This window comes from Lepidochelys kempii, chromosome 11 (assembly GCF_965140265.1).
Source record: "Lepidochelys kempii isolate rLepKem1 chromosome 11, rLepKem1.hap2, whole genome shotgun sequence".
Classification (NCBI taxonomy): Eukaryota; Metazoa; Chordata; order Testudines; family Cheloniidae; genus Lepidochelys; species Lepidochelys kempii.
The window spans coordinates 18358633-18377318 of record NC_133266.1 but is presented as its reverse complement, the minus strand read 5'-3'; the positions used below and the strand labels follow the sequence as shown (position 1 = coordinate 18377318).

Below are 18686 nucleotides of genomic sequence, written 5' to 3'. Positions count from 1 at the left end.
ACTGATTCACTGTGGGACCTTGGGCAAGTCACTCACCTTCTCGGTAGATGTTTAGCCATGTTTAAAATGGGGATAATACCTGCCTATCCCACAGGGTTGTTGTGAGACTTAATATTATTGTGTTTTAAATTTTATGCGATCCTTGGATGAAAGGTGCTATATAAAAGTGCAATTTGTTATAAAAACTTGAATTTCATCTAAGATAAATCCCTGGGGATAACTATCAACAAGTCTGTAGAGGGTGCTGTGGCACTTGTTCTAGCAATTATGCTTTCCTGTTAGTTAACGGAATAAGGGCCTAAGCCTGCTCATCTTTAACAGTACACGGTAGGAAAATTCTTATTGAATTCAATGGGAGTTAAATTGGGCCCAACATTTTCTCAGTGGTTTTTTTGTTGTTGTTGTTGTTGTTTTTGTTTTTTTGTTTTTTAATGTTGTGACATTAGGCAGTTTTTCCATTCCCATCAGTTGTGCTGTGAGCTCATCTGAAAATAAAATAAAGGGAGATAAAATAATGAGATGTATAAAAGATCTTAGTTGCATGAAGCAGAAAATGAACTCTTACTTTGCCACTTTGACATTTATTAAGCTAAAGGTATGTGTTACCTTGTATGATGGAATCCATAATGTAAAACAAAACAAAATCAATGTTACAGTTAATTAGTGGTTAGTCCCTGTCCTCCCCACCCCCACCCCACCTCACCTCACCTCACCTCTTGCGTGTATAGCTAGGCTGAAAAATTTAAACATACTATAAAAATGTATTGTATTTAAGGTAATTATTAGGGCTTAGTTAGTGTGATAAAAACTTTATAAGGAACACTGTGAATATTATTATTATAATTTATTAACACCAACAATGCAAGCACTTAAGAATCTCTACCACAAGTGGAATAATTTAATCTTAAAAAAATATTATGGAACAAAAAAGAGAACAATAAATTATTCCAAGGTTTCCTTTAGGTAACTTCAAAGATTGATGTGGAGATCATCATCAGCAATATTCTAAAGTTTAATCATTTCTCCGAAACCTAGATTTTCAGCACCCTGAAACTGGAAGTACAACTCTGATCACTGCAGCTGAAGAGAATCTTAAAGTTAAGTATTTACTACCCAATACTGCAAATGTATATTGACTTCATCAAGGCATATATTCAGGTCCCTTTTTCTCTGGTTTGTTAGATGCCTTCTACTCCCCAATGTTATATAAAAGGAGAGAGATCAAAATAAATCAGTAAAAAACAAACATACCAAAGTTATCACCTCTTTATAGGTCTCCCAGCATGTCTTGTGTTATCTGTGTCTGTCTTTTAGATTGTAAGCTCCTCATGGCAAGGGTTGTCTTTGTGTCTTGTATAGCATGGAGGATACTGTCAGTGCTCACAATAATAAAATGAATGTGCCCCTGCCTCTCCACATTCAGTGCTCATCCTGGTGAGTAGTTAAAATGGAAACTTCTTTATCCCTCTTTCTATGGTAGACACAGTCTGGGGATATGTTTTGCCACACAATACATGAGGAGAGTTATACAATTAGGTAGAGAAACACAGGAGTTGCTCTATTGGAACAGATTAATGGTTTAATCTGGTTCAATATTTTGTGTCTCTGACTAATTCTAGATGCTTCAAAGGAGATTATAACACTTGTTAACAATGTACTTAGTGGTGCATTACTATACTATGGGAGAAATTCTTTCCAGACCATCATGGAGCATGTGGATTTTACTACAACCATTTAAGTATATCCTACCATGACCTGCCTCAACTATGTTCTTCAATATCATCCTCAAAATTCAGCTCTTCCTAAAGGCCTGCAGATTTTAGTCTTCAATTCACCAAGCATTATGTAACCCAACAATTGAATTTCTTAACTCTAAAACATAGCATTTTTTTAAAACAAAGAAGCCTTAAAAAAAATTGAACAAACTCTGTGTTCAGATTAATTGTTCAGTCACTCTGTTCTTTATTGCATCTTATCTCTTCCTTCCTTTGTACATTTTCCATGTAGATTATAAATTCTTCTGATAAGATATTACTTTTCATTTTAGTCTTTACTGCACCTAGCTCACTGTTGGTGCTAAAAATAAAATTAAAAAAGTGGAGTCTATTTTTATTATGCACAGCTAATACTTGTTGGAAACTTACTAGTACATTTGACTCACTATCTTGCTGCAGTGAGCTCCATGGGCTAATTATATAATGCTTAAATTGGGGCCTTTGGATGTACTCCCATAATATTTACTAATACTATCAATATCTTCTTTTATTTATTTTAACTTGTAATCTTTTAATTTCATTCCATATCCTTCAGGTTTGGAAAAAATAAACAGAAATACCATTAATTATTTATTATTCAGAGAATAAAAGGGAGAGAAACCATCAAGCCTATTGCAATCAAATCCATGTAGCGCTGCTGTGATTAAGATTATTTTTATTTTAATAATCAGACACTTGTATGAGGTTTTACATCTTCATTGTGCTTTAATTTATCCTCACACCACCTCTAACAGTTTGTAACTCTAACTTCTTTTGTGATCTTTGTGTAATCATATCCCTATTATGGCATTGTAGATTGTTGGATTTTGCTTGCAAAAGGAACAGATATTCTTTTTAATGATAGCAATGAGACAGCTGTCCCTGTGGTAAAACATCATGTGCACGAGAAATGTCTGTCAACTGTGAACAGTCCATATTCCCCAGATGCAGTTATTGTAATCAGCATGGCAAGGTGACCTAAACCTCCTTCAGCACTTACTGGTTAGTTAAGTAGAGGTTTCATTGTACTTTTCTTCCTGTGAATGAGCCTAGTCAAATATCTCTTTGTGGAAAAACAGGCTCTGATTCTCCATTTGGTTAAGACTATTTTGTGCCCCTGGGAGCTATGCTGTCATGGATCATGGGAGGTGAGTCTAGCCAGCCCTTAAATAACAGAGGCATGAGGCACCAAACTGCAATCCCCATGAGGTATAGGGGCAGCATTTCTAAATCAAAATTTTCAGTTTAAACCAAGTTTTGATTGATATTTCAGTGTTTGAATGAAATTTTTCAGCTTTTGATTTCTGATTGAAAAGTCAACATTTTCTCCATAAAGAAACTCCCAATAAAGGGACAATGGATGTGGCATTTAAAATGTGCAGAATAATTCACTCAACAATTAACGTGTTTATACAGGCAAAAATCCCATTGACTTCACTGGGGCCAGGATTTCTATCAATATTTCCCCTGTTACTGTGTCGTGCCTAGCTAAACCCAAATTCTTACCTTAGAGTTCACTCCTGCAAGATGCTGAACACGCTGGCCCTGATACAGAAAAATATTTAAGCACCTATGCTTAACTTCAAGTATGGGAGTAGTCCTACTGACTTCAATGAATCAGCAAGACTGCTCATGTGCTTAAAGTTAACAGTGTACTTATGTGCTTTGCCAAATTGTGGCCAATATGCTTAGCACTTTGCAGGATTGAGCCCATCATGCTAATATGTTCTAGATAACATTTTATCCTGCCATGAGTGCAGGGGACTGGACTAGATGCCCTTTCGAGGTCCCTTCCAATCCTATGATTTTATATACACAGCTGTGGCATAAGAACACAGATATATAGATGCACATACAGGCAGTTTGCATTGACTGCAATGGGAATGACATACACATGTATGAAGGCAGCATTTAGGCCACAGTAACAAATGTGAAATGTGAATCTAGAGTTTTGTTTGTCTCCTAAAACTGCACTGCTGGTCATTTCTTTTGGATCTACTAAACGGCTTGTCTACATGGCTTGGTAATGCTCTACTGGGATGTGATTTCTAAAACACACATGAATGTGTTTGATCTAAGGAGACTGAGATGTTGAGCTTTAAGATAGTGCTGTTTGAAACAGTACAAGGTTAAAATGCACTAAGGAATCTTTAGTGTGCACCAGCAGATCCACATGGACCAATTAATGTGCAACTCACTAGCGTGCTTTAGAAATCACACCCAAGTAGAGTGCATCACCCATCATGTAGACAAGTCCTAAGTATAGTTACATAGTTGTTCCAGGAGTCGAAATATGTAAATACATAATTGCTGCAAACTATGAGGTATCATCTACAGTACTAAGTTCCATTGTAATTAAAATAGTTACATTACATTGGTCCCCTGTAACTTAAAGCTTTGTTAACAGTTTACACAAGCATGTAGCCCTTTGTTCCTAATTTTATATAAAAATGTACAATAAGGTACAGAAAATACATTTATAAAGCACACAGAAACAATAATATTTTTTGTTTTAAAGGCATCTGAAAAGTCTCTGGACATAAATTTTTCAAATCAACATGGTCTGGCTTTTGTAATGCTGGCTGTGAGAAATGTGGATATATTTGAAAATCTTGATATGTGAACAAACCATAGACCAGTAGAACTTCTAAAAGAACTGCTAACGAATCATTCATAAGTACTAACAAATATAATCTACCAAGAAACATATTTTCAAAATTCATAATGAAATTTTGAAATACTGTAACAGCATAAATTAGAATATGGAAACAGTTGCTTAGGCGCGGTTTAATCGCTTTATGATGAAAAGACTCATGCTTGTGACACTGAGATCTATAAATATCAAATTATATCTAGAGCTATTATTTGGGATTCCTGAGGGGAATCTCTTTTGAGCCCTCTCTTGTAGCTCCTGCTGGTAGCAGTATCCGTGTCCAGGGTCTACAAAGTCAGACTACAGTTAGCACATAGATCGGTTTTTCAGTTCTTTAAACTACTGTTATATCTCATTTTTCTTCAGGTCTGAGTGATGCTTTTAGCAAACTTTCACAAGATGAATGCTGCAAAAACAGAGCTATTATTCTGTCACCAAAGCTCTCAGTATTCTTCTTACACTTTCCATTGCTGATAGTGCAGTTGTTTCGTTTAACAATATTGTTTACTATTTTTATAGCACTTTATAAGTGAAAAGCATGGTGCAGCTATTAACTAATTAAGCCTCACAATGTAGCAATAAGGTAGGTGAGTAAGTATTATTAGCTCCATTTTATAAACAGGGAAACTAAGAAAGGTAAAGTGAGTTGGAAAAGACCATACAGTGAATCAGCAAAGCTATGATAAGAATTTAGAACGTTCTGATTCCCAACCATGTGTGCATTCCTATAAATCCTCCTGCTTTACCAGGAAAAGTGTAGTTTTTTTGTTTTGTTTTTTAAGTCAAATACTGTGCTAAGTTGTGCACAAGTTACAGCTCATAAAACACAGTACAATTATCTCAGCAATAACTTGAGGTGGCAGTAGGGAGTGTCCTATGTGACATTCAACTTCAGACTGTGCAACCTTAATTCTGCCCGTGTCTGTAGGCAGCATGATAGTCTTTAATGATGTAATCACATTTATTTTTGCCACAGGACATCTGCCTCATTTAGTGGACACAATGGACATTGCTCACTTAAAGAGCATATATTGATTATTTTTTTATATTCTTCACTGATCAGTGTGTGGCTCCATATCTTATTTACTGTGTGCTAAACTGTGTCATCCTCTATGTGGACCAGTATTAGATGGACTTGAGACACACATTACCAGTGGGTTTCACAGATGTTTGCTGACAGCATGGGAATGGTGAGACTTGGGAATCTTGGATTCCATTTCATGCTCTGGTGGGATGTGGGCTGTAGTAGGCACAGACTCTTCTGCCTATTTCCCACATGCTTGACCCCTTTTGCTTCATCACCCCCAATCTGTCTTGTACCAGTACTGTCTCTTTCCCATCCCATTTTCTTCATCTACCCAGTCCCAGTCTCCACTCCTCAGGCTTCTGATCCCAATCCCACTCTCCTTGCCCAGCTTGTCCTAGACTCCCCTTCAAAGTTCTCTGTCCAAATCCTAATCTCTCCTCCCACTCCTAGTCTCTCCCCTTCCCCACATCCAGTCTCTTTGCCCAACAAGTGCAAGTTTCTTTCCACCCCTCTCCAGTCCCAGACTCACCAGACTCCTTGTCCCAATCTACTCCTTTCTGTCCCGTGGTCCAGCTTGTACCCCCTCTGCATTTTAATCAAACAACTTCTTCCTTCATGTTGCTTGGATGCGATAAGGGGCATCATTGAGAGCACAAGAAAGATAGGCTCCCTGCTTTTGGTGCCACTACTCAGCCTTTCCACATGGAGCAGCCATCCCAGGGAACATCCAGCTTTGCCCCTGTAGCCCTGGGCTGTCTATAGAGATGACACATGCAATCTGAAGCAAGTTCAGTGTACACAGAATCTTTGGAAATCTTTTCTGTTAAACTCTAGCAAGTCTCTCCTGAGCATGTGCAAATTGTGATTTTCCAATAGCTTATAGTTTAGCCAAATTTGCATGGCTTATAAATTAGCCAAATAGGGATAGCAAAAGGCACATCCCTGACACAAAGGCTACCTCCTGCAAAATTCCAAGCTCAGGCTCCCAAGCATGGGGTTGCAAGAGCTGTTACACGGAAAAGTTGCCAGATTTTTTTAGCATGGGCAAAACAACATATTTTTCCCGAGCCAATTTTGGAAATGGCTGAATTTTTTTAGCTAAAAAATTTCAGACAATTTCAGCCTGAGGTAGACACTTATCATGTAAAATTTCAGCTCAAACAGTTAAATTTTGGCAAAATTATAAGTAACTGAAAACAGGGTCTTATAGGGTACATTTACACAGACAGCAGCTGCGAGCCTCCAAGGCAGGGTAGACATCCTTGGTCTTACATTACAGCACCAAAAATAGCTGTGTAGACATTTCAGTTTGATCTGGAGTTAGGCTCTGGGACTGAGGGAGGGGAGTGGGCTTCAGAGCCCAACCTCCAGCCCAGTCCACAACCTAAAAGCACTGGCTACACAGCTATTTTTAGCATGGTAGCATGAGACCCACAAGTCTGAGTCTGTTGACCTGCATTTGAAGACTCGTTGCCACTGGCAGCGCAGACATACGTGTAATGAGAAGTGTCAGGCAACCTTAATAACAGACAGCATTACCTGATCTGCCAATAATGAATAACTAAAGTTTTTTGAGAACTAGTCTACCCCATGGGGTTTATAAAGACTCAAAGAGAGGGTGAGAGCTTTCTGCAGCTAAGGAGTTGATTCTCTCCATTATGCAACCTTTGAATAATCTATTTCTAAATAGTAAGCAAAGAAATAAATAGCCCTATTTAGTAGTAGTACTTTTTTATTCTAATAGGACCTGATCCTGCACACTTAAAGCCAATAAGAATTTTTCCATGGAGTTGAATGGGAGCAGGAGCCAACCCATAGTACCCAGATAATATGAGAGGTTCTTTAAAAATGCATAAGATAAATAAGATATTTTAAAAAACACATTTTGGCCAGTGCAAACCTCCCAGAGTTTAAGTGTGAGTGATGCACATATAATTGTGGTGTGGTTGGAGGGTTTTGCTGCTCCCATATTTTGCAGCTGCTCTACATTTTGCAATGAAATCCTAGCTCTATTGAAGTCAATGACAGTTTTGCCGTAGACCTCAATGGACAAAGATTTCCTCCATGTCATTCAAGGCTGTAAGTTTTGGTGCTCCATGTATTGTCTGGTAAGGGGTTGGAGACCCAAACTTATATGTACCCCATTAATGACAAATTATTTGTTACCACTATACTACTTTTAGGAAGAGGAATGCACAAACACTTTCTGAAGACCAGAACTCAAATTCTAGCTCAGTGAAGACTGAAAATAAATATGGTGATCTCATCTTGGCTACTGTTTGCTCACTTCACAAAGCCACCACACAACAGCCAATCTCTCCTCACTCAAGTGCCAGCATTGGGATAGCAGCTACATGCTGTAAATCATGACCAAGATGCACTGTCAGAGTAATATGAAGAAATTTGCACAATGCCTAGCTTATATATTAGTGCTAGTTGTCTCTCACTTTCACAAGCAAAAAATTCACTTAGGACTTGATCCAAAGCCCACTGAAGTCAATGGAAAAATTCTGATAGACATCACTGGGCTTTGGAATAGACTCTTAAATGTAATGTCAAATTTTACTCCTATTAAGACAATGTCAAATGTCTCTGTAGACCTTGATGGGAGCAAATGGGGGCCGTTAAGTACTGAGCACCTGCAAAACCTAGCAAAATAAGAGCTGCAAACTTATACTTTGAATTCTCATTTTAACAGGTGTTTGTTTGTACCTTAAGATGCTGTACTTTCTTTATATGCAAGAGTCCAAGTAATAGCAAAATAAAATCTGAAAAACTGAAATTTGTAGCATCTTTGAGCATGCTAGTTTGCATCTAAACTTTATAGAACATAACTTTGCATAGTATTTCTAGACTTTGTATTAGATATTAGTCTATGTATTAGTCACATATTTAGATAAAATATAATAAATATTTCTGGTCATTAGATATCATTGAGTTTATTCTTTCTAACTTACAGTTAAAGTCTGATATCTTTTAATAAGATATTAAAGATGAGTTAGGGTTTCCTTTTGCAGAAATACAAGCTGAATCATTCATTGACTTTTGTTATAGTACAAAGATTCCTTTATCCAGAACACTGTCCACCACTGAAACACAGAACATAATCTGTCAGAGTATCAGAAGCTGTGAGATAAGGTGCCTCACACTTAAATTGTATCTCAATGGAAAAAAGAGAATAGAAAAGTGGAAACTGGGTCTTTTAAAGATTAATTTTTTGGTAGGATTTTTTCTAAAAATCAAGAAAGTAAGAATTTATTGATGAACTATTATAGAAATAGCTTTAAAAATAGCTACTGTATTTTACAGGTTGCCCTTTATGAAAACATAGGGCTTTTTTTCATCATAGTTTGTTCATGTTATAAGAAAAAGGATAGAAAATACTTTTTCAGGCCAGTCTAACTTTATCAAAATTATTTTATTCAGCAGTGAAATAAGTATATGCAGGAGAACAAATATTATGTTTTCCATAAAATGATCTTGATAAAATAAATTATCAATTTTATATTGAATAGAAATATATTTCTCATAAACCTGAATACAAGCAACAGCAGCTATTTAAGTATGTCTAAAATGTATTTCAGTTAATTTATCTGATATTTCCAAATGTAAAATATAATTTTGTATTGTACTCTGTGCAATGCAGGGCTCTACAGTGGTGCTTTATATTGCCATATATTTAAAAAGAGTTAAAAATAGATGAGTTATTGCAATGATAGTTTAACCCAAGCTTTACAGTGAACACATTACAGCATTGAATATTATTTAAAACGGTGAACTTTAATCTTAATTTTAATCTTAATTAATTAATTTTAATAATTTTAATCTTAATTTTAATTTTAATCTGAGTTACTAAGTATGTTCACAGAAAGGTACCACTTATTCATTATTTGTGAAACTTAGGGATTTCATTTGATATAGCAATAAAAGAAATAGATTTCAGGTAGCATCAGCAGCAAATACATTTTTTAATATTAAGTTGTTTTCTTTTTAGTCTGGAACAAACTTTAGAAATGCATTTTTTTTTGGCGTTTTGTGATACTGCAGACAGAAAATGAACATTCTTGTAAATATACTATATGTGAATTAATAGATTGAACCGTCCAAACCTTCACTGGAAAACAAAAGTTTACTGTTAGTATGTGAACAGACTGGAAGAGTGTGGCATCTGTGTCTTGATTAATAACTACCAGGCATATTGTGTTCAGACAGATGGTGGGCACAGAATGCCAAAGTCAGAGATCAAATAGCAACTGATATAATGACTAGTAACTTTTGAACAGTTACAATTTTATAAAGAAATAGCACAATAAACAGAGAATTTACATCCACGAATGTATCTTCAAAAGCAGGAATGTTACAAAATAACACTGCTTGTAAAAATATCATTAAATTGTGAATTTATGATAAAGTAGATGGAGGTTGATATCCTGCCGCTACTGAAGTCAATGGGAGTTTTACCATTGTTTTCAGTGAAGCCAGGATTTCATCTTGAGTGTTTATTAACTTAATATCTGTTGCTCTGTTATGAAACATGCTCAACAAAGCTTTGAACCTATGGTTAAAAAGAAATTGGTCTTGTTGTAGATCCTTTCCTACTCAAGGTATTCAAACTGCTTCCTAAAGTCAATGAATGAAATGCCTGATCCAGAGGAAAGACTCCTATTGATGACAATAGGCTTTTGGATCAGGCTGTAAATGATGATGTAGTAAGTATATTAGCTATTGTGTGTTCAGCACCAGCTCACATAAAGTTTTGGACTTAGGCCCTATTTTACCGAGAGACAGTGTTGGCTCAGGCACCAGGGAGTCTGGTGGCACCTTAAAGACTATCAGGCACCAGGGTTATCTCTTTTAGAAAATTTCCATCGCTGTACAGTAACATGCACCTGGAAAGACAGCAATAGACAAAGACTTGAATGTTTCATCAGAAAGATAACAGCATTCCTCCCAGAACTGTACTGAACTGTCAGCAACAGGTATGAACCACATTTCGTGAACAGATTTAAACCTTTGATTTCTGGACCAGAGATGAAAAGGATACCAACAAAACAATACTGACTTTTTAATAGCCTCATTCAACAAGTCATACATTGGGGCTTCCATACTACATAGAATATTGGTTCTGGAGTTTGGGAGAGGATGTTCTATTCTCAGTACCTTGTGCAGAATTCCAACATATTTTGCAGAGTCAGGCCATAAGATATTAAGTTACATGGAATCTCTTTTACATCCACTTATGTTTTGTTAAAATGTGGGTAACACTTTTGCAGTAGCCTAGTTTCTGATGCTGAAATGACAAAATATAATGCTGGGGAGTCCCTTATGTATTTCAGGCACAACCAACACACTCACAGGAACACACACAGAGACTGGAGTCTTTGGTTATGGGTAGCGTTTATTGTAGCAGAAGCTCAGCTGCACCCTGCAGAAGCATAGCTGTACCACACTCATTTCCCTCCCACATATTCCGAGGATCGAGCTCAGTGGTTCTCTTGTGTTTCCCCTTTATTGTAATCATCTGCCCTCCCCCTCCCTAGGTGGGAAGTCCTGGTTTCGGTGTTGGCCCAATAATTGCCCTCTAATCACCCTGCTAAATCCCCTGCCATACCTTTGTCGCCTTACAAGGGGCTGTTTTTGAGCACTTGGCTATTTTTTTCAGTGAACACCTGTAGGCTTGTGGTTTGGGTTTTTTTTCCCCCATGTTCGTCTCTGCCAGCACTTTACCAGGCAGACTCGATGAAGCCTAGAGATAACTCCCCACATATAAAATATTGATTTCTACGTCTAAAATATACACTTTTGCACCAACAGTTATTTTATGTATTGCTTTATGTCAGTACTGTAATTTCTGATAACTGTAGTGTCAGCTTTTTTCAGGTGGTCTGCATTAACTTTATGAAGTGTACATTATTTTATGATATTTAACTGCTGTACAAAAGATTTGTTGATTAAAAGGAGAGAAATATATTGAGTTTTCCTTTGTGGTAGGTCATATTAAATTCTGAATTTAATATAGACTTTTTAATTTATGAAAGATTTATATAGGCAATTCAAGCAGAAAAGTGGTTTTAATTCTGTTTTGTCTCACAGTCATAACTTGTAATCAGGAATACTATTTTCATAGTATGTTTTGAAAAAATGTTTTTCAAGCACTTTAAATCCCTAGAAGGTGATATATATACAAAACACAATGCTATTAAAGATAAATTTATAGTGATTTTATTAAAGATAAAGTCCTAATTTGTGAACAACTATACAATGGCTTTTTAAAAAGAGAAATAAATATGAATTTTGTATTATTGGTCACTGAACTATATTGCTTTGTATTATTACAATAAATATGTATTGTTGCAAGTTGTGAAACTCTTGTAGCTTTTCAAAATGCAGATAAGATACTGAAAGAAATGAATCAGTCATACAAAATTCTAGAAACAAACAAACAAGTAATCTTCTTTACAGTATTAATACTTATGTTATAATCAAATAACCAAAAATGAGAGTAAAGCAAGAACTAGCTAATAGTCTGTTGGGTAGAAAAGGATTCCTTTCACTCAGTGACAGGTGCATTATTGTACAACTATGTGTGTTTCTTCATCTTTCTGAAGCATCAAATATTGGACATTGTTGGAGGCAGGATACTGCACTGGATAGACAAATGATTTGATCTCATATGACAAAATCTTTTTATTTCAGCCTTCTGTACAATTGAAAACAGACAACTATCGCGCCATTAATCAACATATGACTTTGGGATTAATGTAGAACTATATTTTTCTAGACTCAGATTCAGTTGGTTTCATTGTTTTTTTTTATCATTTTGCATTTCTCACTCTTCAGGGTGAGATGACAGCAGCATCTTTCTGGCCCAGATAGTAGCTATTCTCTGTGGCAATTCTTTAGAATATGGTGCACTCTGTAAGGCACAGATTTTCCTTTGGCTTTTATCAGACCCTTCCATGCTTTTATACAATGGTTCATAAAAAAGTGTGCTAGAGACAGCAAATGGAGACTGAGATGGGGAACACAGACAATGGACAGAATTCAAAGGGAAAATGCATTGTTTGTGCATCCTGGGCAGTATGGTCTCTCACGCCCATGGTGGCTTGTCCATAGCCTCATGAACTTCTACTAATAGCCAATCCACTGGCACCATTGCCAACCATTACCAGAGGGCATAGATGGCCACGTAATCATCAGATCCATATAATAGAAAGATGACTCAGCTTTTTCACAGTCTTTAATTTTGCAAACTGCTTGTTCACAATATCCATCAACCACCTGATTGTTGGACCAAAACAGCATCTTACCACCTGCCTTTATCCTGTAAAAATACCCTTCTATTATAAGGTGGAAGCTCTTCCAGGTAGCGACTGTCTTTTTGTTATGTATATGTCCAGTGCCTAGCACAATGGATCTGAGGCCTCAAGACCCTACTGCAATACATACAATACATAAAATAAGTAAAACTCCTCTTCCTATGACTTTCATCTGAAGGCTGCGGTCATAACGCTGAGCAACAGCTGTGTTTATAGTATATCCTGAAACTCATGTCAGAGGTGCCACAGAACACCTGCTCACCTGGGTCAGATGATATGCAACCTGGGATATCCAACTTGGATATGCAACCAGCCATATGTCAGGTCCTTCTTAATTTCCTGAATAATGGGAATGCAATGGTGGGTACATTTGACACCAACAATGTCTGTGACCAAACTGCTGCAAAAGGCCTTGCCTGCAGCCACTGCCCTACATAAAGTTCCTGAAGGTTCTTAATCTTACAACCTATCCTTTTCTAAAGCCTTGGCTATTATTTACAGTGGCGTCCTCGTTTTGTACAGGGTCAAACAAGCTTCACTTACCATGGAATCTAATTCTACCCAGAGGAATCATAGCACTGCATGGAACCTCCTTTTTGTCCCTCACCGCAGGAATTCTTAGCTCTGTTGGCACTGTCTGTAATGCCCCCATTAGACACTGACAAACTTGCCTTTCGTTCTTTCCTCCTAAAAGGAAACAGGGTGTAATGCAAGATCCATTCCTTTTCTTGCCAGCTTTTTCCTGTGATGCCAAATGAAAAACTTGTCAAAGGTGTCAAAGTCAGAGGAAAAACAGGAGTATTCAACAGGGAAGACTTTCTGCACACAATATTCCCAGTATGTCATGTCTCAAGCCACTGTATACCAATTGAGAGCAGAGAATCAGTTTCAGCAGGATTCAGTTACCACTCTATAGTCAAGTTCTGCCTTTATCTTTAAGAAATCCCAGGTTATTCAGGTGTAGCACAGTAAATCATTATCTCTCTCCTAATTGGTCCATAGTTTCAACTCTGTGCAACATCTGTAATCTATAGAGTATCTGAATCTGTGCCTTTTCCCAATTGCATACTATTAGATCCTCCTCACATCTAGCCAAGAATATAATTTCTTAAAGAGGGGTGGGGGGGAAGGAATCCAGAAATTTTGGTAAAATTGTTGTCAGAGATATTTCAAGAGGGATAGCTATGTTTGTTTCACAGATGCGTCTGAGGGGTGGGAGGTGTTCTCCCCCCCCCCTTTTTTTTTTTTTTTTTTGAGAGGAGTGGAAGGGAGACAATGACCACAGGACAATCTGGGTAGCAGAGAAATGTGCATAGAGAAAAAAGACTTTGAACTTTCCTATGTTGCAAAAATTCTCCCTTCCTCTCTGTTTGGGAATATTGTAAAGGTAATACTTAACTTTATGTGGAGCTGAGAAAAGAGCCTTGCCCTATTATATAGCTAACAGCAGTGGGTTTGGAAATGACTTGTTTGATATCAGATGATAGGAGAAAAGGAATGTGTGCAGTGGGGTACATGTTGATGGAAATAAAATTTGTGAGCTCACCCCAACGAATCTAAATGCCTGGATGAAAATGAAAATTAGTGGCCAGACAATGTATTATTGCATCTCTCTGTAGATACAGAAAGACTCCATTGGGGAAATTGAGGAAGAGGTTTTGTGTGAAGTTCTTAGTACAGTACCAAGAGTGTGCTAAGACATGAAGGCAAAGGCCCTTTTCTAAGGAGTTTAAACAGTTACTTTGGTTTTGCCTTTTAGGCAGGTAGCATCAGTGTCCAGACTACGGCCAAATGAACAATCTGCTTCTTTTCCAAATGAAAGACAGAATTCAAGATTAATCAGTATACGTCATTACCTTTTTTCTTGAAGAAAGAGGAAAACATAAGACACCTGCATGATTTTGAGCTCAACCTTCTGGTGCAAGGAACTTGCTCAGAATCTAACATTTTGAAATCCCTTATAGGATTAGCTGCCCTTCAAAAAATAAAAGTACAGATTCAGCAAAGTAAGTTACATTTTAAAAGATTACTTTTACAGTAAAGTTATGTATTTCTATAATATAGACTACACAAACAGGATCCAGTCAAGTGGCTAAGCCTCAAAATTAGCCTTTTGTTGTCAAATTTATATTTGGTCTTCTTCCGGTTTGCTTGCTGCCTTCTTCATGTTCAGTATTCTTTAGTCAGACCACCATCCCTCTGTCTTTTTGTGTGTAGTGTATCTGTGAATGAAAGAGACAAAGAGGAGCAATGATAGTCAAACACAAAAAAGAAACAAGGGAGAATTAGGTTTTTCATCTTTTTTCGTGTTTAGTCAATGTGGTCAATCTTTGGGTGAAATCCTGGCCCTACTGAAGTCAAGAGTAAAATTCCCATTGACTTGAGTGGGGTCAGGACTTAAATCCTTTGTTTTATTTCCCCTTGCATTATCAATTCTAATTGGTCAGTTTAGCCACAACAAAGGACATAACAATGGCCTTACTGGGTCAGACCAATGATCCATCTAGCCCAGGATCCTGTCTTCTGACAGTGGCCAATGCCAAGTGCCCCAGAGGGAAGGAACAGAAAAGGCCATCATCAAATGATCCATCCCCTGTCATCCACTCCCAGCTTCTGGCAGTCAGAGGTTAGGGACACCTGGTTGCATCGCTGACCATCTTGGCTAATAGCCATTGATGAACTTATACTCCATGAACTTATCTAATTCTTTTTTGAACCCAGTTATATTTTTGGTCCTCACAACATCCCCTGTCTACGAGTTCCACAGGTTGACTGTGTATTATATGAAGAAATACTTCCTTTTACTTGTTTTCAACCTGCTGCCTGTTCATTACATTGGGTGACCCCTGGTTCTTGTGTTATGTGAAAGAGTAAATAACACCTCCTTATTCAGTTTCTCAAAATCATTCGTGATTTTACAGTAGAACCTCAGAGCTACGAACACCTCGGTAATGGAGGTTGTTCATAACTTTGAAATGTTCGTAACTTTGAACAAAACAATGTGGCTATTCTTTCAAAAGTTTACAACTGAACATTGGCTTAATATGACTTAATACAGCTTTGAAACTTTACTATGCAGAAGAAAAAATTCTCCTTTTAACCATCTTAGTGTAAGTGAAACAAACACAGAAACAGTTTCCTTACCTTGTCAAATTTTTTTTTTAAAAAAAACCTTCGGTCTCTGCTGCTGCCTGATTGTGTACTTCTGGCTCCCAATGAGGTGTGTGGTTGATTGGTCGATCATCTTTCCCCTTAGTCATTTCTTTTCCAAGCTGACAAGTCCCAGTCTTTTAATCGCTCTTCATTTGGAAGCTGTTCTTTACCCCTAATCATTTTTGTTTCCCTTCTCTATACTAGGGTTGCCAGGTGTCCAGTTTTCGACTGGAACACCCGGTTGAAAAGGGACCCTAGCGGGCTCCAATCAGCAGGCTTCCTACCTGGCTCTGCGCGGGTCCTAGAAGCAACAACATGTGCCTCGGCTCCTAGGTGTAGGCATGGCTAGAGTTCCAATTCTAAAATTGCTTTTTTGAGATGGGGACAACCAGAACTGCATGCAGTATTCAAGGTGTGGTTGTTCCATGGGTATATATAGTGGCATTATGATATTTTCTGTCTTATTATCTATCCCTTTCCTAATGGTTCGTAACATCCTGTTAACATTTCATTTGTTTTGATTAAGGGTTAAATAGATCTGATCTAAAGCACAACAACAAGAGAACTGAGGTGAGATGTAATTTTATGTGACATTAAATATTAAATTGAATACTGTCTTCCAAATTTCACATTATTTCTAAATTTGAAATGATAGCTCATACCTAAGTGCAGTACAGTGCAGTAACAAAACTAAAGTGCAACTATTCGTGGAAAAACTACAGTATATGTATCTGCTCTCTGCTCAGCTTTCCCAGTATAATAAGAATTGCCAGCTCTATTACACAATGGTTTCTGCAGAAACAAAATTGCCAGCTAAGTTATGTCAGATTTTTTTTGTGACATAGAAAGGTGTGGAACCTTTAAAAAGCTGTGTATGTAAGCATTTCAAGTATGTACACGCTGGATATTAAACCTCCAATTTACCTGGTGCTTTTTCTAGAATCAGCACTTATTTTTCTAGTTTGTATAGCAATTTAAAATTGAAAGCAAGCAAACCATGGAGAATACATCTTGATTTTCAGATAACTGGTTGAGCTTATAGTGCTAGCGACTAGAAAAAAAAAGTCTTGCAAACTACTAAGCGGATTTAATGTGGAAATTCATGATGAATTGTGAACAGGAAATAGTATAAACATTTTTTGCTTGCTTTTCTAATCATAGCCACACTTTACTTGTTAGACAGGAATCATATCATTCACGTTCCATGCAGCTTCCAATGCTTTAAACAGATAAAGTACACTGTATCCAAGAAAAAGAGAATCTGCTGTTTATGTGTATGCATTAATAGCAGTCACCACATAGGAATTGTCATACTGAGTCAGACCTGTGCTCCATCTACTCCAATACCAGATACTTTAGAGGAAGGTGCAAGAGAACCTATAATGGAGAATTATGGAATAAGCTGTCCATAGGGAAAAGTTTCCTCCTAACCCTTATCAATTAGTGATGGTTTTAATGCCTTGAAACTTGAAGGGTTATATCCCTTCTAAATATTATTTCAGCCCTATTGAATATCACTGTGGCTATTCTCCATTTTTCTTATAAATATCCAATCCTTTTTGAAGACTGCAAAGTTCTTGGCCTTACATTATATTTAGTGGCAATGAGTTCCACAGGTAAACTATGCATTGTGTTAAAAGTATTTGTTTATCATTTTGAATTTGTCTTTCAATTTCCTTCACTCTCTGCTTGTTTTGGTTTATTATGAAAAAAGGTAAGGAGAAGCATGACTTACCTTTTTTACCACTCATTATTTTGTATATGTATACCATCTCTTTTATTATTCTTCTGCTCTATAAACTAAGCAGTTCCAGCCTTTTCAGTCTCTCTTCATACGGACCTCTTTTCATAGTGCTAAACATATCAAGACTGTTTATAAATTGATGCTGGGAAACAGTAAGGAACCTAGAAACAAATTTTATACTGAATCATTTCACAAGGCATGAAAGAATAAAAGTAAAAAGTGCTTTGAAAAGGAACAATTCAAATTACAGAAGATGTTTAAGGAGATAATTTGTTCAGACTCAGTGTGGTTTAACTATTAATTTTATTTCATCCCTTAGGTTATACTGACCTCTAGAGCCACAAGAGTTGGGATAAATCAAACAATCCAGATAAAAGGTGTGCAGGCTAAAAGAAGAAAGAGCGTGCCAAAATTCTGAATTTTAAAGTATAGAAATTGTTCCTCACACCAGCACAGTCAAACCTTGGTTTGCCCAATGGGACAACACCAGCACTATTTTTAAATTATTGCATACAAATGAGCACATAGTGCATGCAAATAACCACTAATTGTTTCTGTGGAATTGGGTAAGTTTGTGCATTTATTTGGATATCAACACACAGCATATTCTTTGAGCTCATTTTTTCCCCATATCCTACCCCACGTACACTTTGAAATATACTTTGGGCCAAATCCTCTTCACGGTATTCATGTAAAGAGTCCAAATAGGAATATACTCACATAGTTCTCCAAGCGCTGCAGAATAATACATATAGGGTAGTTCTACCTACAGGGAAAAAACAAAAAAATTTTTTTACACACAGTGTGGGCAAACTGGGTAACAATAGTTTGACCACTCATTGTAAGTGAGGCCTAACTACAGTGTAACAGGTGAAAAAAAATTGCTTCAGTCTAAGCAGGCCTTGTCTATGTAAGGGACATTTTAAAAAAAATCCATCTAGTGCTACTACCATTCTGCTGCACTAGTGGAAGCCCTAGGGTAGGCAAAGCTCTGGCAACTTCTGGCATATTTACCATTGTGTCAATTAAATCATGT

The 18686-nt window shown here is 37.0% G+C and overlaps 1 protein-coding gene across 7 annotated transcripts in view; it reads left to right on the top strand.

The window, feature by feature from the left end:
* The window catches only part of MAP3K19 (mitogen-activated protein kinase kinase kinase 19), a 29656-nt gene that overhangs the window by 912 nt on the left and 10058 nt on the right, over window positions 1-18686 (top strand). For 3 of the 7 annotated variants that reach the window (XM_073305323.1, XM_073305318.1, XM_073305325.1), the window contains exon 1: window positions 17813-18216. The gene's annotated coding sequence lies outside the window, so the exon portion shown is untranslated. Of the gene's footprint in view, window positions 1-287; window positions 328-1035; window positions 1435-15839; window positions 16477-17812; window positions 18217-18686 lie in introns of those variants that run through there. The other 4 variants (XM_073305321.1, XM_073305320.1, XM_073305319.1 and 1 more) reach the window with 4 other exon arrangements.